General features: G+C 52.0%; 1 protein-coding gene across 2 annotated transcripts in view; it reads left to right on the top strand.

The window, feature by feature from the left end:
• Window positions 1-20,579, top strand: part of MAPRE3 (microtubule associated protein RP/EB family member 3) — a 124,056-nt gene that overhangs the window by 17,144 nt on the left and 86,333 nt on the right. The window contains exon 1 of one of the 2 annotated variants that reach the window (XM_072143927.1): window positions 16,469-16,584. The exons of the other annotated variant lie outside the window; for it this stretch is intronic. The gene's annotated coding sequence lies outside the window, so the exon portion shown is untranslated. Of the gene's footprint in view, window positions 1-16,468; window positions 16,585-20,579 lie in introns of those variants that run through there. 2 annotated transcript variants of the gene reach the window in all.

Below are 20,579 nucleotides of genomic sequence, written 5' to 3'. Positions count from 1 at the left end.
TCGAGTGACCTTGTAAGTACATGTGCCCCAATGTGTTAGTTTGTCTTCGTGGGAATACTGCTTCCCAGGATGAAGGATTGTACACCCAGCACACTGACATACTGGTGTGCGCCTACTCTGGCAGGATCTGTGCTTCTTTAAGCTTCTTATGCCCTTGTTTTTAAGGGGGGGAAATAAAAGACTTTACAAATTATGCAAATGAGCCTAAGGGGCTCTATTAACACTGATGGAGTCCAAAGCCCCTCAAGCTCATTTAAATAATTTGAAAAGCCAAATTTCAAAAACCAGGACAAAAGCTAAAATAAGTGCAGATCCTGCCAGAGGAGGCACACACCAGGATGACAGTGTGCTGGGTCTACAATCCCTTATCCTGGTATAGATGTACACAGAATATTTCCAAGTAAATCAGACTTCTGTGAAATCAAACTTTCCACTTAGGAAGCTACACTGATTGACAATCAATTTCACAGGCAATTAGCAATACACACTGAATAAAGGATTGGTCCCGAGGAGGGGACCACAGACCACTTCTCAGTTCCAATGCTTTCTGGTTGATGTTTTGGTTAACTTTGAATGTTGATGGTGCACAACCCACACTAGTGGGTGGGCATTTGCCAGACGACTCCAGGATTGTCAAATTAGTCACAGATGCCAGCAGGTTCACACTAAGGACAGACGTGACACAGTCTGGAGATGCCATGGAGAGCGATCTGCTTGTCTGCTGCTTCATCATGACCGGTTTGGCAGTGGGTCAGTAATGGTGTGGGGGGCATTTGTTTGGAGCCCTCCATGTGCTCGCCAGGGGTAGCCTGACTGTCAATAGGTACCGAGATTAAGTCCTCAGACCCTTGTGAGACCATATGCTGGGGCGGTTGGCCTCGGGTTCCTCCTAATGCAGTACTATGCTAGATGAAGGCATTGAAGATATGGACTGGTCGCTCATTCCCCAGACCTGAATTCCATTGGGCACATCAGGGACATCATGTCTCGCTCCATCCACCACAGACTGTGCAGGAGTTGGCGGATGCTTAGTCCAGGTCTGAAAGGAGATCCCTCAGGAGACCATCTGCAACCTCTTCAGCCGCATCAGCAGCATGGCGAGGTGTTGTAGGGAGGTCATACAGGCACGTGGAGGTCACACACAATACTGATCCTTATCTGGAGCATGCCGTGGAGTTGTAGAGAGGTCATACAGGCACATGGAGGTCACACACACTACTGATCCTTATCTGGAGCATGCCGTGGAGTTGTAGAGAGGTCATACAGGCACGTGGAGGTCACACACACTACTGATCCTTATCTGGAGCATGCCGTGGAGTTGTAGAGAGGTCATACAGGCACGCGGAGGTCACACACACTACTGATCCTTATCCGGAGCATGCTGTGGAGTTGTAGGGAGGTCATACAGGCACGTGGAGGTCACACACAATACTGATCCTCATCAGGAGCATGCCGTGGAGTTGTAGGGAGGTCATACAGGCTCGTGGAGGCCACATATAATACTGAGCCTCATCAGGAGCATGCCGTGGTGTTGTAGGGAGGTCATACAGGCACGTGGAGGTCACACACACTACTGATCCTTATCCGGAGCATGCCGTGGAGTTGTAGGGAGGTCATACAGGCACGTGGAGGTCACACACACTACTGATCCTTATGCGGAGCATGCCGTGGAGTTGTATGGAGGTCATACAGGCACGTGGAAGTCACACACACTTCTGATCCTTATATGGAGCATGCCGTGGAGTTGTAGGGAGGTCATACAGGCACATGGAGGTCACACACAATACTGATCCTTATCCGGAGCATGCCGTGGAGTTGTAGGGAGGTCATACAGGCACGTGGAGGTCACACACAATACTGATCCTTATCCGGAGCATGCCGTGGAGTTGTAGAGAGGTCATACAGGCACGTGGAAGTCACACACACTACTGATCCTTATCTGGAGCATGCTGTGGAGTTGTAGGGAGGTCATACAGGCTCGTGGAGGCCACACATAATACTGAGCCTCATCAGGAGCATGCCGTGGTGTTGTAGGGAGGTCATACAGGCATGTGGAGGCCACAAATAATACTAAGCCTCATCAGAATCATACCGAGTAGTGGTAGGGACGTCATACAGGCACGTGGAGGCCATTCACACTGAACCTTATCAGGAGCTTACTGAGGTGTTGTAGGGAGGTCATACAGGCACGTGGAGGCCATTCACACTGAACCTTATCAGGAGCATACCGAAGCTTTGTAGGGAGGTCATATAGGTACTTGGAGGCCACATACAATACTGGGCCTCATTTTGTCTTGTTTTACGGACATTACATCAGAGTTGGATCAGTCTGTGGTGTGCTTTTCCACTTAAATTGTGTGGGTGACTCCAAATCCAGGCCTCCAGGGGTTATATATATATTGTGGGGGTGAGGTTTTTCGGCACAGACACAGGTACCAAAAGTAAATGGAGAGTTACTGTCCCACATTTATTATAGTGTCTGCGCCAGTTTCCTGTCGGACTTTGCAGTGAAAATAATGTGTAAACCGCTCGTATTTATAAAGAGTCTGCGCCAGTTTTGTGTTGCGGCTGCTCCGACAAGACAGAAAAAATGGGCACCTAAAGGGACTGTTACTGCTTAGTCACAATTCTGCAGCATGGCGCAAGAGCACCACATCCTGCCTCTTCCCGAGCAGTGCAGGGGGCGCCCACAGGTAACCCCCGCGATCAGTGCTTGTACCTATGGGAGGTGTTAGACTTTTGGTTGCTGATCTTTGCCGCAATCTTGGCTTAGATCGTTGTTCCCGTGATGTCATCAGGGAGCGACAATCTTAATAAGACTTAAGGCTGTATGGTTTCTGAAGATCTGTTACAGTGTGTCCCCATATACGTCCACACTGTATTATAGCAGTAGATGGCAGGATCAATCAGACAACCTAGTGTAAAAGTACCCTTCTAGAGGGTATGAAAAATAGTAAAAATAAATGTAAAAGAAAGTTAAGTAAAAAAGACTAAAAATTCAAATCACCCCCCCCCCATTCGCCAGAACTGATAGAAATATAAACAGTAAAAATCATAAACATATTCGGTTATTCCCGTCATTGAACGGAAAAAGGCGGCCAAATGTTAGAAACGTGGCTTTTTTGCCATTTTGCAACAAATTGAAAATTTTATAAAAATTCATCAAAAGGTCGTACAGTCCTCAGAAATGAGCCCTCTCCATAGCCGGTAAATCTTTGCTGCATATTGCGGGTGTTATCACAGCGATGGCTGCCCTCAAAGCTGTGCCATCTTGCCTAGGATCGTCGCTCCCCGTGACGTCATCTTCCAAAGACCCGAGGCTATTTCGTTTTAACCCCTTCATTACAATGTGCTGATAGCACATTGTAATGAATGTGGAGGAAAATCCCCATATAGGTTCATACAGTAGTATGGCAGTATATGATAGGATCAATCAGACAACATAGGGATAAAGTACCCTAGGGAGTCTGAAACATAGTAAAAATAAAAATAAAAAAAAAGTTTAAAAAAAAAATTATAATAATAAAACCTAAAAATTCTAATCACTCCCTTTCCCTAGAACTGACATAAATAGAAATAAACAGTAAAAATCATAAACACATCAGGTATCGACGCGTCCGAAAATGCCCGATCTATCAAAATATAATAACGTTTTTTCACAGCGTTTAACCCCTTAACGGAAAATCGCGCCCAAAGTCGAAAATGGCATTTTTTTGCCATTTTGAAAAATATAAAAAAAAATCTATAAAAAGTGATCAAAAGGTCGCACAGTCCTAAAAATGATATCATTGAAAATATTATCAAATGTCGCAAAAAATTACTCCACCCAAAGCTCCGTACACCAAAGTATGAAAAAGTTATTAGCGCCAGAAGACGGCAAAATAAAAAAAAAAATTTGTACAGGAAATTTTAATTTTTGTAAATGCATGAAAACATTATAAAACCTATACAAATTTGTTATCCCCGTAATCGTACCGACCCAAAGAATAAAGTAGACATGTCATTTGTGGCGCAGAGTGAAACCCGTAAAATCCTAGCCCACAAGAAAATGGCGCAAATGCGTTTTTTCACCATTTTCACTGCATTTGGAATTTTTTTCCCACTTCCCAGTACACGACATGGAATATTCAATGCGATCATTATGAAGTGCAATTTGTTACACAGAAAACAAGCCGTCACACAGCTCTTTACGTGTAAAAATAAAAAAGTTATAGATTTTTGAAGGTGGGGAATGAAAAATGGAAATGCAAAAACTAAAAAGGGCCTGGTCAGTTAGAGGTTAATAGTTTTTATAGGCCAAATCGGATCATCAGAGATCAATCACCTCCGTATAATTATAGACAGGCATATATCACTTATAGAATGTATATATATATATATATAGAGATAACTTACCTCAGTATAATGTATATATACAGTGATAGAGAGATGACTTACCTCAGTATAATGTATATATACAGTGATGGAGAGATAACTTACCTCAGTATAATGTATATATACAGTGATAGAGAGATGACTTACCTCAGTATAATGTATATATACAGTAATAGAGAGATGACTTACCTCAGTATAATGTATATATACAGTGATAGAGAGATGACTTACCTCAGTATAATGTATATATACAGTGATAGAGAGATAACTTACCTCAGTATAATGTAGTATATACAGTGATAGAGAGATAACTTACCTCAGTATAATGTAGTATATACAGTGATAGAGAGATGACTTACCTCAGTATAATGTATATATACAGTGATAGAGAGATAACTTACCTCAGTATAATGTATATATACAGTGATAGAGAGATAACTTACCTCAGTATAATGTATATATACAGTGATGGAGAGATAACTTACCTCAGTATAATGTAGTATATACAGTGATAGAGAGATAACTTACCTCAGTGTAATGTAGTATATACAGTGATAGAGAGATAACTTACCTCACTATAATGTATATATACAGTGATAGAGAGATAACTTACCTCAGTATAATGTATATATACAGTGATAGAGAGATAACTTACCTCAGTATAATGTATATATACAGTGATAGAGAGATAACTTACCTCAGTATAATGTATATATACAGTGATAGAGAGATAACTTACCTCAGTATAATGTAGTATATACAGTGATAGAGAGATAACTTACCTCAGTATAATGTATATATACAGTGATAGAGAGATAACTTACCTCAGTATAATGTAGTATATACAGTGATAGAGAGATAACTTACCTCAGTATAATGTATATATACAGTGATAGAGAGATAACTTACCTCAGTATAATGTAGTATATACAGTGATAGAGAGATAACTTACCACAGTATAATGTAGTATATACAGTGATAGAGAGATGACTTACCTCAGTATAATGTATATATACAGTGATAGAGAGATAACTTACCTCAGTATAATGTATATATACAGTGATAGAGAGATAACTTACCTCAGTATAATGTATATATACAGTGATGGAGAGATAACTTACCTCAGTATAATGTAGTATATACAGTGATAGAGAGATAACTTACCTCAGTGTAATGTAGTATATACAGTGATAGAGAGATAACTTACCTCAGTATAATGTATATATACAGTGATAGAGAGATAACTTACCTCAGTATAATGTATATATACAGTGATAGAGAGATAACTTACCTCAGTATAATGTATATATACAGTGATGGAGAGATAACTTACCTCAGTATAATGTAGTATATACAGTGATAGAGAGATAACTTACCTCAGTGTAATGTAGTATATACAGTGATAGAGAGATAACTTACCTCAGTATAATGTATATATACAGTGATAGAGAGATAACTTACCTCAGTATAATGTATATATACAGTGATAGAGAGATAACTTACCTCAGTATAATGTATATATACAGTGATAGAGAGATAACTTACCTCAGTATAATGTATATATACAGTGATAGAGAGATGACTTACCTCAGGTTATGGGGTCACTGTGGCTGGAGGTAATGGGGTGACTGTGGCTGGAGGTTATGGGGCCACTATGACTGGAGGTAATGGGGTGACTGTGGCTGGAGGTTATGGGGTCACTATGGCTGGAGGTTATGGGGCCACTATGGATGGAGGTTATGGGGTCACTGTGGCTGGAGGTTATGGGGTCACTGTGGCTGGAGGTTATGGGGTCACTATGGCTGGAGGTTATGGGGCCACTATGGATGGAGGTTATGGGGTCACTGTGGCTGGAGGTTATGGGGTCACTGTGGCTGGAGGTTATGGGGCGACTATGGGTGGAGGTTATGGGGCCACTATGGCTGGAGGTTATAGGGGCCACTATGGCTGGAGGTTATGGGGGTCACTATGGCTGGAGGTTATGGGGTCACTAGGGCTGGAGGTTATGAGGTCACTAGGGCTAGAGGTTATGGGGCCACTATGGCTGGAGGTTATGGGGGTCACTATGGCTGGAGGTTATGGGGTCACTAGGGCTGGAGGTTATGAGGTCACTATGGCTGGAGGTTATGGGGTCACTATGGCTGGAGGTTATGGGGTCACTATGGCTGGAGGTTATGGGGTCACTATGGCTGGAGGTTATGGGGTCACTATGGCTGGAGGTTATGGGGTCACTATGGCTGGAGGTTATGGGGTCACTATGGCTAGAGGTTATGGGGGTCACTATGGCTGGAGGTTATGGGGGTCACTAGGGCTGGAGGTTATGGGGTCACTATGGCTGGAGGTTATGGGGTCACTAGGGCTTTAGGTTATGGGGTTACTCTGTTAAGGGCTCACTCTGGCTCTCCTAGCCAAACTGCTAGAGTGACCCCATAACAGAGAATCAGTGACCCTACTGCAGAGTGCCTCAGGTGGGGGTTTACCTTAGAAATTCTTGTTAGATATCCTCAAGAGTTCTCCGTTTGGTTGGTTCAATCTTGAGAGTGCCAGGAGTTGTGACCGGACCGGTACCAGGGGATAATGGGGAATGTTCGTAGGGTCCACATTGTGGCTCGTTTGGTTAACATTAATTTATTTATTTGAATACAAATAAATAACCAAACAAGTCCCAGTGTGGACCCTACTAACATTCCCTGTTACCCCCTGGCACGGGTCCGGTCACAACCCCTGGCACTCTCCACGGGCCCATGTGCAGGCAGTTGGGATTCTGAGACTTTGCATTTCATCAGTGCAGAGCAGGTAAATGGTTTGGCTGGGTGAGGGGCTTTGGATGCAGGAGTCAGGCCAGGTCTCCTCCATCACTGGACCTGGGTAGAAGAGCTCACAGTCTGCTGTAGATCCCTATAGCGGGGGCTGTGTCACTGCTGCTGACTTGTGTGTGAATAGAGTAGAAGTTTCCTACAGAATCAGAACTGATCCCCTGCTCCATACCAGCGTAATCCCCGGCATTATGCCCAGATCAGCCGCTCCGAGCATGGTGATGACCCTGCAGATACTGGGCGGGCAGCAGTGCTGGTACAGTGCTCAAGATGGGGGCACCGCATGCTACACACCAGGGCACCACATACTCCAAAGATGCTACAGGTGTTTCTGGAGAGAACTCCATCTCCACCTCCAGAAATTGTTCCTGGGTGATGGCAGACATTGTTTAGCCACAGCTCCTGTGCTTTATATTCATCATTGCCAGGATGACACTGGCATTATACAACATAATGTTCTACAAAACAAATAAGACGTTGGCTTTAATAGTATAAAGTATCGGATCAGCCATGACATTATATGCACTGGTCACTAATGAAGATCTGCTGACCCCTGACCACTGCTGGCTATGATAGAAAGGTGTCAGGACACACAGGACATGGCAGCTCGCTGTGTATGGGGGTGTAGTCACAGAGAGGTCAGAGCACCCATGCTGACCCCTGACCACTGCTGGCTATGATAGAAAGGTGTCAGGACACACAGGACATGGCAGCTCGCTGTGTATGGGGGGTGTAGTCACAGAGGGGTCAGAGCGCCCATGCTGACCCCTGACCACTGCTGGCTATGATAGAAAGGTGTCAGGACACACAGGACATGGCAGCTCGCTGTGTATGGGGGGTGTAGTCACAGAGGGGTCAGAGCGCCCATGCTGACCCCTGACCACTGCTGGCTATGATAAAAAGGTGTCAGGACACACAGGACATGGCAGCTCACTGTGTATGGGGGGTGTAGTCACAGAGGGGTCAGAGCGCCCATGCTGACCCCTGACCACTGCTGGCTATGATAGAAAGGTGTCAGGACACACAGGACATGGCAGCTCGCTGTGTATGGGGGGTGTAGTCACAGAGAGGTCAGAGCGCCCATGCTGACCCCTGACCACTGCTGACTATGATAGAAAGGTGTCAGGACACACAGGACGTGGCAGCCCGCTGTGTATGGGGGGATGTAGTCACAGAGAGGTCAGAGCACCCATGCTGACCCCAGACCACTGCTGGCTATGATAGAAAGGTGTCAGGACACACAGGACATGGCAGCTCGCTGTGTATGGGGGGTGTAGTCACAGAGGGGTCAGAGTGCCCATGCTGACCCCTGACCACTGCTGGCTATGATAGAAAGGTGTCAGGACACACAGGACATGGCAGCTCCCTGTGTATGGGGGGTGTAGTCACAGAGGGGTCAGAGCACCCATGCTGACCCCTAACCACTGCTGACTATGATAGAAAGGTGTCAGGAAACAGGACATGGCAGCTCGCTGTGTATGGGGGATGTAGTCACAGAGGGGTCAGAGCGCCCATGCTGACCCCTGACCACTGCTGGCTATGATAGAAAGGTGTCAGGACACACAGGACATGGCAGCTCCCTGTGTATAGGGGGTGTAGTCACAGAGAGGTCAGAGCGCCCATGCTGACCCCTGACCAGTGCTGGCTATGATAGAAAGGTGTCAGGACACACAGGACATGGCAGCTCGCTGTGTATGGGGGGTGTAGTCACAGAGAGGTCAGAGCGCCCATGCTGACCCCTGACCACTGCTGGCTATGATAGAAAGGTGTCAGGACACACAGGACATGGCAGCTCGCTGTGTATGGGGGGTGTAGTCACAGAGGCGTCAGAGCGCCCATGCTGACCCCTGACCACTGCTGGCTATGATAGAAAGGTGTCAGGACACACAGGACATGGCAGCTCGCTGTGTATGGGGGGTGTAGTCACAGAGGGGTCAGAGCACCCATGCTGACCCGTGATGACTCCTGGCTATGATAGAAAGGTGTCAGGACACAGGACATGGCAGCTCGCTGTGTATGGGGGTGTAGTCACACAGGGGTCAGAGCGCCCATGCTGACCCCTGACCACTGCTGGCTATGATAGAAAGGTGTTAGGACACACAGGACATGGCAGCTCGCTGTGTATGGGGGGTGTAGTCACAGAGAGGTCAGAGCGCCCATGCTGACTCCTGACCACTGCTGGCTATGATAGAAAGGTGTCAGGACACACAGGACATGGCAGCTCGCTGTGTATGGGGGTGTAGTCACACAGGGGTCAGAGCGCCCATGCTGACCCCTGACCACTGCTGGCTATAATAGAAAGGTGTCAGGACACACAGGACATGGCAGCTCGCTGTGTATGGGAGTGTAGTCACAGAGGGGTCAGAGCGCCCATGCTGACCCTTGACCACTGCTGGCTATGATAGAAAGGTGTCGGGACATACAGGACATGGCAGCTCTCTTTATATGGGGCGTGTAGTCACAAAGGGGTCAGAGCGCCCATGCTGACCCCTGACCACTTCTGGCTATGATAGAAAGGTGTCAGGACACAGGACATGGCAGCTCCTTGTGTATAGGGTTAGTAGTCACAGAGGGGTCAGAGCGCCCATGCTGACCCCTGACCACTGCTGGCTATGATAGAAAGGTGTCAGGACACACCGGACATGGCATCTCCCTGTGTATGAGCGGTGTAGTCACAGAGGGGTCAGAGCGCCCATGCTGACCCCTGACCACTGCTGGCTATGATAGAAAGGTGTCAGGACACACAGGACATGGCAGCTCGCTGTGTATGGAGGGTGTAGTCACAGAGGGGTCAGAGCGCCCATGCTGACCCCTGCCCACTGCTGGCTATGATAGAAAGGTGTCAGGACACACAGGACATGGCAGCTCGCTGTGTATGGGGGATGTAGTCACAGAGAGGTCAGAGTGCCCATGCTGACCCCTGACCACTTCTGGCTATGATAGAAAGGTGTCAGGACACAGGACATGGCAGCTCCTTGTGTATGGGGTTAGTAGTCACAGAGGGGTCCGAGCGCCCATGCTGACCCCTGACCACTGCTGGCTATGATAGAAAGGTGTCAGGACACACCGGACATGGCAGCTCCCTGTGTATGAGCGGTGTAGTCACAGAGTTGTCAGAGCGCCCATGCTGACCCCTGACCACTGCTGGCTATGATAGAAAGGTGTCAGGACACACAGGACATGGCAGCTCGCTGTGTATGGGGGGTGTAGTCACAGAGAGGTCAGAGCGCCCATGCTGACCCCTGACCACTGCTGGCTATGATAGAAAGGTGTCAGGACACACAGGACATGGCAGCTCGCTGTGTATAGGGGTGTAGTTACAGGGGGGTCAGAGCGCCCATGCTGACCCCTGACCACTGCTGGCTATGATAGAAAGGTGTCAGGACACACAGGACATGGCAGCTCACTGTGTATGGGGGTTGTAGTCACAGAGGGGTCAGAGCACCCATGCTGACCCCTGACCACTGCTGGCTATGATAGAAAGGTGTCAGGACACACAGGACATGGCAGCTCGCTGTGTATGGGGGGTGTAGTCACAGAGGGGTCAGAGCGCCCATGCTGACCCCTGACCACTGCTGGCTATGATAGAAAGGTGTCAGGACACACAGGACATGGCAGCTTGCTGTGTATGAGGGGTGTAGTCACAGAGGGGTCAGAGCGTCCATGCTGACCCCTGACCACTGCTGGCTATGGTAGAAAGGTGTCAGGACACACAGGACATGACAGCTCGCTGTGTATGGGGGTGTAGTCACAGAGGGGTCAGAGCGTCCATGCTGACCCCTGACCACTGCTGGCTATGATAGAAAGGTGTCAGGACACACAGGACATGACAGCTCGCTGTGTAAGGGGGGTGTGGTCACAGAGGGGTCAGAGGTCCCATGCTGACCCCTGACCACTGCTGGCTATGATAGAAAGGTGTCAGGGCACACAGGACATGGCAGCTCGCTGTGTATGGGGGGTGTAGTCACAGAGAGGTCAGAGCGCCCATCCTGACCCCGGACCACTGCTGGCTATGATAGAAAGGTGTCAGGACACACAGGACATGGCAGCTCGCTGTGTATGGGGGTGTAGTCACAGAGAGGTAAGAGCACCCATGCTGACCCCTGACCACTGCTGGCTGCAATAGAAAGGTGTCAGGACACACAGGACATGGCAGCTCGCTGTGTATGGGGGTGTAGTCACAGAGGGGTCAGAGCGCCCATGCTGACCCCTGACCACTGCTGGCTATGATAGAAAGGTGTCAGGACACACAGGACATGGCAGCTCGCTGTGAATGGGGGGTGTAGTCACAGAGGGGTCAGAGTGCCATGCTGACCCCTGACCACTGCTGGCTATGATAGAAAGGTGTCAGGACACACAGGACATGGCAGCTCGCTGTGTATGGGGGGTGTAGTCACAGAGGGGTCAGAGCGCCCATGCTGACCCCTGACCACTTCTGGCTATGATAGAAAGGTGTCAGGACACAGGACATGGCAGCTCCTTGTGTATGGGGTTAGTAGTCACAGAGGGGTCAGAGCGCCCATGCTGACCCCTGACCACTGCAGGCTATGATAGAAAGGTGTCAGGACACCGGACATGGCAGCTCCCTGTGTATGAGCGGTGTAGTCACAGAGGGGTCAGAGCGCCCATGCTGACCCCTGACCACTGCTGGCTATGATAGAAAGGTATCAGGACACACAGGACATGGCAGCTCGCTGTGTATGGGGGGTGTAGTCACAGAGGGGTCAGAGCGCCCATGCTGACCCCTGATCACTGCTGGCTATGATAGAAAGGTGTCAGGACACACAGGACATGGCAGCTCGCTGTGTATGGGGGGTGTAGTCACAGAGGGGTCAGAGTGCCATGCTGACCCCTGACCACTGCTGGCTATGATAGAAAGGTGTCAGGACACACAGGACATGGCAGCTCGCTGTGTATGGGGGGGGGTGTAGTCACAGAGGGGTCAGAGCGCCCATGCTGACCCCTGACCACTGCTGGCTATGATAGAAAGGTGTCAGGACACACAGGACATGGCAGCTCGCTGTGTATGGCCACAGAGAGGTCAGAGCGCCCATGCTGACCCCTGACCACTGCTGGCTATAATAGAAAGGTGTCAGGACACACAGGACATGGCAGCTCGCTGTGTATGGGGGGTGTAGTCACAGAGAGGTCAGAGCGCCCATGCTGACCCCTGACCACTGCTGGCTATAATAGAAAGGTGTCAGGACACACAGGACATGGCAGCTCGCTGTGTATAGGGGTGTAGTTACAGGGGGGTCAGAGCGCCCATGCTGACCCCTGACCACTGCTGGCTATGATAGAAAGGTGTCAGGACACACAGGACATGGCAGCTCACTGTGTATGGGGGTTGTAGTCACAGAGGGGTCAGAGCACCCATGCTGACCCCTGACCACTGCTGGCTATGATAGAAAGGTGTCAGGACACACAGGACATGGCAGCTCGCTGTGTATGGGGGGTGTAGTCACAGAGGGGTCAGAGCGCCCATGCTGACCCCTGACCACTGCTGGCTATGATAGAAAGGTGTCAGGACACACAGGACATGGCAGCTCGCTGTGTATGGCCACAGAGGGGTCAGAGCACCCATGCTGACCCCTGACCACTGCTGGCTATGATAGAAAGGTGTCAGGACACACAGGACATGGCAGCTCGCTGTGTATGGGGGGTGTAGTCACAGAGGGGTCAGAGCGCCCATGCTGACCCCTGACCACTGCTGGCTATAATAGAAAGGTGTCAGGACACACAGGACATGGCAGCTCGCTGTGTATGGGGGGTGTAGTCACAGAGAGGTCAGAGCGCCCATGCTGACCCCTGACCACTGCTGGCTATGATAGAAAGGTGTCAGGACACACAGGACATGGCAGCTCGCTGTGTATAGGGGTGTAGTTACAGGGGGGTCAGAGCGCCCATGCTGACCCCTGACCACTGCTGGCTATGATAGAAAGGTGTCAGGACACACAGGACATGGCAGCTCACTGTGTATGGGGGTTGTAGTCACAGAGGGGTCAGAGCACCCATGCTGACCCCTGACCACTGCTGGCTATGATAGAAAGGTGTCAGGACACACAGGACATGGCAGCTCGCTGTGTATGGGGGGTGTAGTCACAGAGGGGTCAGAGCGCCCATGCTGACCCCTGACCACTGCTGGCTATGATAGAAAGGTGTCAGGACACACAGGACATGGCAGCTCGCTGTGTATGGGGGGTGTAGTCACAGAGGGGTCAGAGCGTCCATGCTGACCCCTGACCACTGCTGGCTATGATAGAAAGGTGTCAGGACACACAGGACATGGCAGCTCGCTGTGTATGGGGGTGTAGTCACAGAGAGGTCAGAGCACCCATGCTGACCCCTGACCACTGCTGGCTATGATAGAAAGGCGTCAGGACACACAGGACATGGCAGCTCGCTGTGTATGGGGGTGTAGTCACAGAGGGGTCAGAGCGCCCATGCTGACCCCTGACCACTGCTGGCTATGATAGAAAGGTGTCAGGACACACAGGACATGACAGCTCGCTGTGTAAGGGGGGTATGGTCACAGAGGGGTCAGAGGTCCCATGCTGACCCCTGACCACTGCTGGCTATGATAGAAAGGTGTCAGGGCACACAGGAAATGGCAGCTCGCTGTGTATGGGGGGTGTAGTCACAGAGGGGTCAGAGCACCCATGCTGACCCCTGACCACTGCTGGCTATGATAGGAAGGTGTCAGGACACACAGGACATGGCAGCTCGCTGTGTATGGGGGGGGGGGTGTAGTCACAGAGGGGTCAGAGCGCCCATGCTGACCCCTGACCACTGCTGGCTATGATAGAAAGGTGTCAGGACACACAGGACATGGCAGCTCCCTGTGTATGGGGGGTGTAGTCACAGAGGGTCAGAGCACCCATGCTGACCCCTGACCACTGCTGGCTATGATAGAAAGGTGTCAGGACACATAGGACATGGCACCTCGCTGTGTATGGGGGGTGTAGTCACAGAGGGGTCAGAGCGCCCATGCTGACCCCTGACCACTGCTGGCTATGATAGGAAGGTGTCAGGACACACAGGACATGGCAGCTGGCTGTGTATGGGGGGTGTAGTTACAGAGGGGTCAGAGCGCCCATGCTGACCCCTGACCACTGCTGGCTATGATAGAAAGGTGTCAGGACACACAGGACATGGCAGCTCGCTGTGTATGGGGGGGGGGGGGTGTAGTCACAGAGGGGTCAGAGCGCCCATGCTGACCCCTGACCACTGCTGGCTATGATAGAAAGGTGTCAGGACACACAGGACATGGCAGCTCGCTGTGTATGGGGGGTGTAGTCACAGAGGGGTCAGAGCGCCCATGCTGACCCCTGCTGGCTATGATAGAAAGGTGTCAGGACACACAGGACATGGCAGCTCTCTGTGTATGGGGGGTGTAGTCACAGAGGGGTCAGAGCACCCATGCTGACCCCTGACCACTGCTGGCTGCGATAGAAAGGTGTCAGGACACACAGGACATGGCAGCTCGCTGTGTATGGGGGGTGTAGTCACAGAGAGGTCAGAGCGCCCATGCTGACCCCTGACCACTGCTGGCTATGATAGAAAGGTGTCAGGACACACAGGACATGGCAGCTCGCTGTGTATGGGGGGTGTAGTCACAGAGGGGTCAGAGCGCCCATGCTGACCCCTGACCACTGCTGGCTGCGATAGAAAGGTGTCAGGACACACAGGACATGGCAGCTCACTGTGTATGGGGGGTGTAGTCACAGAGGGGTCAGAGCACCCATGCTGACCCCTGACCACTGCTGGCTATGATAGAAAGGTGTCAGGACACAGGACATGGCAGCTCGCTGTGTATGGGGGTGTAGTCACAGAGGGGTCAGAGCGCCCATGCTGACCCCTGACCACTGCTGGCTATGATAGAAAGGTGTCAGGACACACAGGACATGGCAGCTCGCTGTGTATGGGGGATGTAGTCACAGAGGGGTCAGAGTGCCCATGCTGACCCCTGACCACTGCTGGCTATGATAGAAAGGTGTCAGGACACAGGACATGGCAGCTCGCTGTGTATGGGGGTGTAGTCACAGAGGGGTCAGAGCGCCCATGCTGACCCCTGACCACTGCTGGCTATGATAGAAAGGTGTCAGGACACACAGGACATGGCAGCTCGCTGTGTATGGGGGATGTAGTCACAGAGGGGTCAGAGCGCCCATGCTGACCCCTGACCACTGCTGGCTATGATAGAAAGGTGTCAGGACACACAGGACATGGCAGCTCGCTGTGTATGGGGGGTGTAGTCACAGAGGGGTCAGAGCGCCCATGCTGACCCCTGACCACCGCTGGCTATGATAGAAAGGTGTCAGGACACAGGACATGGCAGCTCGCTGTGTATGGGGGTGTAGTTACAGGGGGGTCTCCGGAATCAGATTCTCCGGCATGTTCTGTCCTGTAGATGCAGGTTGTGTCCTGTACTCCTGCGGGGGCGCCCTGCCGTGTATGATATGGAGGTCACACGTGTGAGGAGACTGTCAGCAGTCTCATTAGTGATTCAGGTCCAGTCTCTGTTGTGTCACCAGGAATGTGATGAGGCGGCACATTTGCGGACCCCCCTTCCCTGCTGCTTTGTGTTGGAGCCCCCAGGAGAGGCCACTGTCCTTGTTACTGGGGCAGACAATAAACTATTAGAGCACAAGGAAGAATTATTAATATGTAGCAAACAAGAGGAAAGTATGTGACCCCGGGAGGGATGGAGCTGCAGGGTAAACATGGTTATTGTTTTGTAGCAGTCACTCTTAAAGGGAAAGTCATTCCATGACATCCGCGGGGACACGTTGTGGTAGATATAGGTGCATGAGGAATAGGGGACCATCTATACACCCTGTTCATACTGTGCTGTGCCCCTAATTCCGCAGTCACTGGTTTCTCATGGAAACCATCAGCAGGTATGACCTGCAGACTGCAGCCATATTGTATTGTCCCTGGAGATATGTGTCATATGGTTTTTATTCTAGCTTCTCGAAGTGTCCTCACACTGCTGTGCTCTGTGCTCACTGGAGCCAGTGAAATACAGGAACACAAATCCATATTGCTGCCACAACCAATATACACAAAGGTATGAGTACACATCCCACCAGGAACAATACCCAACACTGGCTGCAGAGTGCACAGAGCACAGCAGTGTGAGGACACACCCCCAGCTATCTGTCAGTGTACCCACCATGCTCTGTATGTTGTGAGGAGGATGATGGGGGTTATTGCAGTGTGTCAGCAGTCCACACCCTCCCCCTGGCGTTAGTATATATGCCCCCTCCCCCCCCCCCCCTCTCCTGTCTCACAATAATAGTGGAGTTTGCAACCGCTCACCGGTAGCAGCACATAGTAACTGCATGCACAGGGGTCACCCAGGCACCAATGCAGGGGCCGCCGCCTCTGGCCGGTAAGTGTCCGTGTGCTGTGTGTATTATCATCTATATATTATAGACAGGAGGGATATTGTCCCCCCAAGTGTCAGCGTGTCCCTGTTCTGTCCCCCCAAGTGTCAGCGTGTCCCAGTCCTGTCCCCCCAAGTGTCAGCGTGTCCCTGTCCTGTCCCCCCCAAGTGTCAGCGTGTCCCTGTTCTGTCCCCCCAAGTGTCAGCGTGTCCCTGTCCTGTCCCCCCAAGTGTCAGCGTGTCCCTGTCCTGTCCCCCAAGTGTCAGCGTGTCCCTGTCCTGCCCCCCAAGTGTCAGCGTGTCCCTGTCCTGTCCCCCCAAGTGTCAGCGTGTCCCTGTCCTGTCCCCCAAGTGTCAGCGTGTCCCTGTCCTGTCCCCCCAAGTGTCAGCGTGTCCCAGTCCCCCAAGTGTCAGCGTGTCCCTGTCCTGTCCCCCAAGTGTCAGCGTGTCCCTGTTCTGTCCCCCCAAGTGTCAGCGTGTCCCTGTCCTGCCCCCCCAAGTGTCAGCGTGTCCCTGTCCTGTCCCCCAAGTGTCAGCGTGTCCCTGTTCTGTCCCCCCAAGTGTCAGCGTGTCCCTGTCCTGCCCCCCCAAGTGTCAGCGTGTCCCTGTCCTGTCCCCCAAGTGTCAGCGTGTCCCTGTTCTGTCCCCCCAAGTGTCAGCGTGTCCCTGTCCTGTCCCCCAAGTGTCAGCGTGTCCCTGTTCTGTCCCCCCAAGTGTCAGTGTGTCCCTGTCCTGCCCCCCCAAGTGTCAGCGTGTCCCTGTCCTGTCCCCCCAAGTGTCAGCGTGTCCCTGTCCTGTCCCCCAAGTGTCAGCGTGTTCCTGTCCTGCCCCCCAAGTGTCAGCGTGTCCCTGTCCTGTCCCCCCCAAGTGTCAGCGTGTCCTGTCCTGTCCCCCCCAAGTGTCAGCGTGTCCCCGTCCTGTCCCCCCCAAGTGTCAGCGTGTCCTGTCCTGTCCCCCAAGTGTCAGCGTGTCCTGTCCTGTCCCCACAAGTGTCAGCATGTCCCTGTCCTCTCCTCCAAGTGTCAGCGTGTCCCTGTCCTGTCCCCCCAAGTGTCAGCGTTTTCCTGTCCCCCAAGTGTCAGCGTGTCCCTTTCCTGTCCTCCAAGTGTCAGCGTGTCCCTGTCCTGTCCCCCAAGTGTCAGCGTGTCCCTGTCCTGTCCCCCCAAGTGTCAGTGTGTCCCTGTCCTGTCCCCCAAGTGTCAGCGTGTCCCTGTCCTGTCCCCCCAAGTGTCAGCGTGTCCCTGTCCTGTCCCCCCAAGTGTCAGCGTGTCCCTGTCCTGTCCCCCAAGTGTCAGTGTGTCCCTGTCCTGTCCCCCAAGTGTCAGCGTGTCCCTGTCCTGTCCCCCAAGTGTCAGCGTGTCCCTGTCCTGTCCCCCCAAGTGTCAGCGTGTCCCTCCTGTCCCCCAAGTGTCAGCGTGTCCCTGTCCTGTCCCCCCAAGTGTCAGCGTGTCCCTGTCCTGTCCCCCCCAAGTGTCAGCGTGTCCCTGTCCTGTCCCCCCAAGTGTCAGCGTGTCCCTGTCCTGTCCCCCAAGTGTCAGCGTGTCCCTGTCCTGTCCCCCCAAGTGTCAGCGTGTCCCTGTCCTGTCCCCCAAGTGTCAGCGTGTCCCTGTCCTGTCCCCCCAAGTGTCAGCGTGTCCCTCCTGTCCCCCAAGTGTCAGCGTGTCCCTGTCCTGTCCCCCCAAGTGTCAGCGTGTCCCTGTCCTGTCCCCCCCAAGTGTCAGCGTGTCCCTGTCCTGTCCCCCCAAGTGTCAGCGTGTCCCTGTCCTGTCCCCCAAGTGTCAGCGTGTCCCTGTCCTGTCCCCCCCAAGTGTCAGCGTGTCCCTGTCCTGTCCCCCCAAGTGTCAGCGTGTCCCTGTCCTGTCCCCCCCAAGTGTCAGCGTGTCCCTGTCCTGTCCCCCCAAGTGTCACCGTGTCCCTGTCCTGTCCCCCAAGTGTCAGCGTGTCCCTGTCCTGTCCCCCCAAGTGTCAGCGTGTCCCTGTCCTGTCCCCCCCAAGTGTCAGCGTGTCCCTGTCCTGTCCCCCCAAGTGTCAGCGTGTCCCTGTCCTGTCCCCCAAGTGTCAGTGTGTCCCTGTCCTGTCCCCCAAGTGTCAGCGTGTCCCTGTCCTGTCCCCCAAGTGTCAGCGTGTCCCTGTCCTGTCCCCCCAAGTGTCAGCGTGTCCCTCCTGTCCCCCAAGTGTCAGCGTGTCCCTGTCCTGTCCCCCCAAGTGTCAGCGTGTCCCTGTCCTGTCCCCCCCAAGTGTCAGCGTGTCCCTGTCCTGTCCCCCCAAGTGTCAGCGTGTCCCTGTCCTGTCCCCCAAGTGTCAGCGTGTCCCTGTCCTGTCCCCCCAAGTGTCAGCGTGTCCCTGTCCTGTCCCCCAAGTGTCAGCGTGTCCCTGTCCTGTCCCCCCAAGTGTCAGCGTGTCCCTCCTGTCCCCCAAGTGTCAGCGTGTCCCTGTCCTGTCCCCCCAAGTGTCAGCGTGTCCCTGTCCTGTCCCCCCCAAGTGTCAGCGTGTCCCTGTCCTGTCCCCCCAAGTGTCAGCGTGTCCCTGTCCTGTCCCCCAAGTGTCAGCGTGTCCCTGTCCTGTCCCCCCCAAGTGTCAGCGTGTCCCTGTCCTGTCCCCCCAAGTGTCAGCGTGTCCCTGTCCTGTCCCCCCCAAGTGTCAGCGTGTCCCTGTCCTGTCCCCCCAAGTGTCACCGTGTCCCTGTCTTGTCCCCCAAGTGTCAGCGTGTCCCTGTCCTGTCCCCCCAAGTGTCAGCGTGTCCCTGTCCTGTCCCCCCCAAGTGTCAGCGTGTCCCTGTCCTGTCCCCCCAAGTGTCAGCGTGTCCCTGTCCTGTCCCCCAAGTGTCAGCGTGTCCCTGTCCTGTCCCCCCAAGTGTCAGTGTGTCCCTGTCCTGTCCCCCCCAAGTGTCAGCGTGTCCCTGTCCTGTCCCCCAAGTGTCAGCGTGTCCCTGTCCTGTCCCCCCAAGTGTCAGCGTGTCCCTGTCCTGTCCCCCCCAAGTGTCAGCGTGTCCCTGTCCTGCCCCCCAAGTGTCAGCGTGTCCCTGTCCTGCCCCCCAAGTGTCAGCGTGTCCCTGTCCTGTCCCCCCAAGTGTCAGCGTGTCCCTGTCCCCCCAAGTGTCAGCGTGTCCCTGTCCTGTCCCCCAAGTGTCAGCGCTATATACACCCAGTATACACCTCACTACAGGTATATACCGCTATATACACCCTGTATACACCTCACTACAGGTATATACCGCTATATACACCCTGTATACACCTCACTACAGGTATATACCGCTATATACACCCTGTATACACCTCACTACAGGTATATACCGCTATATACACCCTGTATTAACCACACTACAGGTATATACCGCTAAATACACCCTTTATACACCTCACTACAGGTATATACCGCTATATACACCCTGTATACACCGCACTACAGGTATATACCGCTATATATACCCTGTATACACCACACTACAGGTATATACCGCTATATACACCCTGTATTAACCACACTACAGGTATATACCGCTATATACATCCTGTATTAACCACACTACAGGTATATACCGCTATATACATCCTGTATACACTGCAATACAGGTATATACCGCTAAATACACCCTTTATACACCTCACTACAGGTATATACCGCTATATACACCCTGTATACACCACACTACAGGTATATACTGCTGTATACACCGCACTACAGGTATATACCGCTATATACACCCTGTATACACCTCACTACAGGTAGATCTCATATCCCTCACTTTATATAGGTAGTTTACATCTACAGTGTAATGTCAGGTGATGGTGCTGAGCCCCGCAGTGTGTTGGAGGTGGTTGCGGTGTGAGCTGTGTACAGTGATAACAGCCAGGAGTCGCTTGTGTACACAGTGTGTATTGTGATGTATGTGGAGCTTTGTCTTGTGTGAGTGCTGCGGGTGCCAGGAGTGCGTGTGGTGACGGTATGAACAAGGTGTGCACATTCCATAGTACATACCTGCACCCCCGCCCACTATC

This window comes from Engystomops pustulosus, chromosome 3, assembly GCF_040894005.1.
Source record: "Engystomops pustulosus chromosome 3, aEngPut4.maternal, whole genome shotgun sequence".
NCBI classification, from domain to species: Eukaryota; Metazoa; Chordata; class Amphibia; order Anura; family Leptodactylidae; genus Engystomops; species Engystomops pustulosus.
Note: the sequence above shows the minus strand (reverse complement) of the source record. Positions and strands in the feature narration are given on the sequence as shown.